At 48.8% G+C, this 5,412-nt stretch overlaps 1 non-coding gene across 1 annotated transcript; it reads left to right on the forward strand.

Annotated features, from left to right (window-relative positions):
* The first annotated feature begins 4,153 nt into the window (after window positions 1-4,153).
* On the forward strand, window positions 4,154-4,226 carry TRNAK-UUU (transfer RNA lysine (anticodon UUU)). The gene has a single exon. It is a non-coding gene; the product is annotated as a tRNA-Lys (tRNA).
* Window positions 4,227-5,412: the final 1,186 nt, after the last annotated feature.

Genomic DNA, 5,412 nt, shown 5'->3' on the forward strand with positions numbered 1-5,412 from the left:
CAATGGCCCCTCCCACCGCCTACCCACCCCCCCCCCCCCCGGAGGGACAGCCCGTGAGGAGCTGGCAGTGCCAGGGCCCTGTCTAGGGCCTGCAGGCTGTGCTGATCGAGCCTCCTCCTTCACTAATCAGGCCTCTGCGGTGGAGTGGAGTAGCCGGGCCTGGGATGCACTTAGCTAATCAGTGTGCATTCTTAGCTGCTGCCGTTGAATATTTTAACTAGGAGATTTCCTCCCCTGGGCTGATTGAGGCATATCCACGCACCAGCCTGGGACCGGGCTTGCCAGGGCAGAGGGCCAGGAAGCAGAAGAGACAAGCTTATTTTTTAGAACTCTAGGCAGTGAAGTGAGTTCCAGATGGGCAACACGTTCACCCGTTTCCTTTATAACTCTGACATCCAAGTGGCCAGTCTCTCTGTTTGGGTCCACATACCTGTAAGCAGAAAAAGTAATAATGGCCACGTATCCATTCATTTTCCCACTCATTCTCCGTTCCATCCACCTCTTCTTCTACCCATCTCCTCATATACTCATCCACCCCTCCATCTATCCTTCTGTCCATCCATCTATCCAACCATCCTTTAATAATCTGTGCCTTCCCATACTCTGGGCTCTTGCAACCTTCTTTCCTTTACTGTTCTAGTATGATACCTGAGGCCCTCACCCTGCCTGACTGGAGGAAGTCTCAGCCCCTCTTGAATCTCCCTGAGGCTTTCTGGGGAGTGTTTCCTTGTGGTGGGTGTTGCTTGTCACCTCCTTCTGTGAGCTGCACTTGCAGGCTTCCCCCTTCATCCTCCCCAGCTGTCCTTGCTGCTCTGGCCCCTCTCCTCCCCCCATAACCATTTGCTCCAAGCATGGACACAGCAGACTGCCTTACTCTCCAAGGCCCCCCCAACCCCGACAAACAGTTGTCACGGGTAATGGATTGTATTGAGGAGATTCTAAGGAAATTGTGGCCCACAGAAAGAACTTAGAATTAAACCTTCAGTATCAGAGTTCCCATGGCCATTATCTACAGCCCATCACAAGGAGCCCTGTCCCTGCCTCTTTCTCCCTGGTCCTGGGAGGAGGGGCCAGGGAGGGACGTTGCTGCTTTCCCTCAGCTCGGCATCTTCTCTCATCTCTTTTTTTCTCCCAAGGCCATGACACCTCTACCACTCATCAGGAGTAACAAAACAGAACCAAAGGAAAAACTGCCTTTCTTTTAACATTAAAAAAAAAAGTACAGATACAGGTCCTTGTCATAGGGCAGACGCTTAATAATTATTTTGTAAAGAAGGTTGGTCCTGAATTTCCTTAACCTCCACTTTTAGATTAAGCCTGGACCTTATCTTTATGAAACCAAGAGGCCAGTTAAACTCTTTTTCCTCAAGAAGAAGTGGCCAGGTCTCTCCAGATTATAAAACTAGACTGGACCTTTCCTGCTTTTATCCTGGTACCCACTCAAGCATCCTGTTTTCCTCCAATCTAGTATGTGCTCACTTTTTTCATTTCTACAACAGTTATTTATTGTGCACCTTCTAAGGTCCAGGCCCTAAACTGGGTACTGAAGATACCCGGTGAATGAAACAGACTCAGCCTGTGTCTTCACAGAGTTCACAAGCGGGGTGGAAGAGGAGATTGAAAATAAACATATGAGGCATACTTCAACAGAAATAAGTGCTGGAGAGGGAAAGTGCATCCAAGCAGACTGGCATCTAACTGGCTCTTTATTTCTTCAGTGTGTGTTTTTGCTCATTCATTGCTCCAGGCATCAATAAACATGGACTCAATACTTGTCATTTATTTGGCACTAGGCCAGGTGCTGGAGACCCAAATACCAAAAAAAAGACTTTGACCTTTACCTCAAAGCAGTCACAGACTGATTGGTGGGGAAAATACTTAAACACCTCACAATGATACACAGGGGCTGGAACTAGAACAGAGCTGCCCGTGGGTCAGTGGAAGCCAGAGGAGGATATAACCACTGTGTATGGAGGCCGAGGGCAAGCTTCTTCAAGGAGGTGTCATTTAATCAGAACTTGGAGGATGGGAAGGAGTTTGCCCAGGTGGAGAATAGGGTAAGGGCATTGAGGGCAGGGAGGAGAGCAGGCAGTGAGATCCGGGGCTTTCCTGCAATGCGGTGGAGTTGCTAGTGACCAGAGAGTGTGCATGGAGGAGAAGCAGCCCCAGATGAGGCTGGGCCGTTTCCCAGGCTCTCAGGAAACTCCCCTGGGGAAGAGCCTGACAGCTGCACCCGCTGAAGGGGCCCGAAAACGGGGCTGTGGCTGCAGAAGACACAGGGCAAGGGAGGAAGGGGCTGGCTCTGTGCAGAGGGAAAAGGAACGTTTTCAGAGGCACTTAGAGGCCCCCAGCCTCTGCACTCGCTACCTGCTGGGGTGTGTTTGGCTTCTCCAGAGAAGCCTGTTGCTGCAGGGTAAATTCTCCCTGGTTGCCTGCACTTACCTCCCAGTGTGCTAATGAGAGCAGAACTTCAGGAGATGCCCTAGCCTGCTATTTCGTGTTTGTTGAGTGGAGCGAGGCTGGGTGGAGGCACTGCTAGTCAGAGGCAAGGATACCAGGGCCGGCGCTGGCACCTGGCTCTGCAAAACCAGCCACAGGCCCGGGGAGGGAGGGACTGGGGGCAGCAGAGCCGGGAGCTCTGTGTGGGAGGAAGGTGAATGCGCTGGATGGGCAGGAGAGCAGGGAAGGCCGAGCTCTGAACATGGCAAGTCAGTTTCCAGAATTCTTGGAAACACCCAGCAGGGTAGGTCATGTGGCTGGATGGTAATGTGAAGTATTAACTTTTGCATTTTGACCCCGGGACCTTCCCTCTTCTGGCTGCTAATCATGAAAGAATGCTTGGGTAATTTTTTTTCCACCTGAGAAGAGATTAAAGCAAAGCAAAACAAAAACAAATTTTCCCTGTGTCAGAAAAGGAAAAGCTGGAGCATATATTAGGCTGAAGTCTAGGTTGCGGAAACAAAGAGGGTTAAAAACGCAGCATCATAAAGAAGATGGAGGTTATTGCAACCTCACTTCAACATACTCAGGTTGAGAGTGGAACAGGTGTGCGGGCAGTTCGGCTCTACAAGGGCTCTCAGGGACCCAGGTGCCCTCCGTCCTGTGGCTCCACCATCCCTAGAATAATAACCTCAGCTTCATGGTCAAGTGTGGGTCACAGACTCACCTGTGTTCTACCTTGTGGGAGGGGGAAGAGTTCACTGGGAGATTACATTGCCCAGCAAATGTTCACTTCTTTTTGGTCTATCGCCACAAGAGGAATAAACTTCCCTGCCCTAGTTCCAAGTCTAGGCCTTAACAGGCATCATGAGTTTCTGTCTGATCCTCTGGGAGCTTCTGACCTCAGCTGTGAGCAGAACCTGCCCAAGGTGACTGCTGTCTCTGGAGCTTGGGCGTGGGAATGAGACATGTGGGGCAGACCTGAACTTGACCCATGGCTGGGAACAGAGCAGCTGCTTTGAGACCTGCAGATCTGTCAGCAAGAAATAAATACTCACGTTTGTTTACCACTGAATTTTGGGGTGGTTTTATGCAGTATTACTGCAGCAAACACAGGTTGATACAAACTATGGAATGAGGGCAAGCAATTTTGTTTTAAGTAAGCAGGAGTGAAGTTTAAAAAATTAATTTCTCTCACATTTTATTAATCATATGGTTACACTTAGCTGCAAGGGAGGCTGAAAGACACAGTCTGTAGTTGAGCGATCCTATGCCCGGTTTAAAAGAGGAGCTGTGGACATAAAAACATGCTCATTAGTCAGTAGAGGAATTCAAATTAAAACCATAGTGAGATGCTACTAAACTCCCACTAGAATGGCTAAAAATAAAAGAGTTGATCATACCACGTGTTGATGAAGATGTAGAGCAACTGGAATTCTCAGACACCACTTGCGGGAATGTAAAATGACAACCACTTAGAAAAATGGCTTGGCAGTATCGTAGAAGGCTAAACATACACCTACCCTATGACCCAGACAATCCACTTCTATATATTTACCCAAGAGAATGAAAACATATGTCTGTACAAAGACTTGTGTGGATGTAACAACTTTATTTTTAATTGCCCCAAACCTGAATTGGAAACAATTCAACTTTCTCCATCAAGAAGTGAATGGATAAACAGAATGTGGTCCATCCATATGATGGAGGGAATTCCCTGGTGGTCCAGTGGTTAGGACTCTGCGCTTTTACTGCTGAGGCCCCTGGTTCAATCCCTGGTCAGGGAACTAAGATCCCACAAGGCTCATGGTGCAACCAAAAAGCAAAAAAACACATGATGAACTACTACTCGGCAATAAAAAGGAATGAACTGTTGGTACACGCAGCAACAGGGATGAATCTCAAAATAATTACCATGAGCAAAAGAAGCCAGACAAAAGAGTACCTCCTGTGTGATTCCACTTATGTAAAACTTTAGAAAATGCCATCTAATCTTTAGGAACAGAAAGATCATTGGCTGCCTGGGATGAGGGATGTGGGAAGGAGGGATCAAGGAGGGGACTGACTGCAAACGGGCATAAAACTACTTTTGGGGTGATGGCTATAATCGTCTTGATAGTAGTGGTGGTTTCATGGGTAGGTACACATGTCAAACCCATCAAATCATGCGCTTTAAATATATGCAACAAATATATGCAAAATGTAACATATTGTATGTCAGTAATATCTCATGCTATAATAGCACAATACATGATATATATTTACATGTTTATATAAAATATATAATAGCTATAGTTTATAATAGCTATAAAACAAAATGTAAAGCTCTTACTGTGGGGGGAGCAGAGGGTGGATGTTGGTGGACAGTGGGCAGTTTCTACCACAGAAGGGAGAAGCGGTACTTAGATGCCGGGGGCGGCGGTGGTTTCTGAAAGATGGTCTTGGGGCCTCCCTGGGGCTGACTCTTGCCCTTTCAGAGAGGCTTAGGGAGAGAGTAGGAGGGACCTGTGCCCCATCCTGCATGGAGCCCTGGGAGGCAGGAGCCTTGTCAGCGTTCCCTGGGCCAGTGCAGGCGGAGGGGAGACGATGTGGCCACGCTGGGGGAGAGGGTGGTGGTCAGGGGTACAGAGGACCTGAGACAGCCTCTCTCAGTCTCCACCTGCCCCAGTGCAACCAGAAGAGCTGCAAGATTTTTAAGAGCCCTTGAAAGGGTATCTTAATCCAAACCCTCTAAGAAGTAGATGCCAGGACAAGAAGTTGTAGCAAACTGTACCTGTCCTCCCTTCCCTGGGCCCCAGGCTCACCACACTGGGCTTTGGCGTTTGGGGTGGGTGTTCAGGGTGGGAGAGCCAGGAGGATCACCTTGCTTTGCACTTGTGTCGAGACTCTAAGTGGGCACCTCTTCCTCCGAGGTGGACAGGGGAGGCTCACCTGGCCTGGATCTTCACTCCGTTTGTGGGCAGAGCTTTCTGC

The sequence above is a fragment of the Delphinapterus leucas genome, chromosome 7 (genome assembly GCF_059928025.1).
Source record: "Delphinapterus leucas isolate spDelLeu-1000000601 "Yukka" chromosome 7, BTC_Dleu_Yukka2, whole genome shotgun sequence".
NCBI classification, from domain to species: Eukaryota; Metazoa; Chordata; class Mammalia; order Artiodactyla; family Monodontidae; genus Delphinapterus; species Delphinapterus leucas.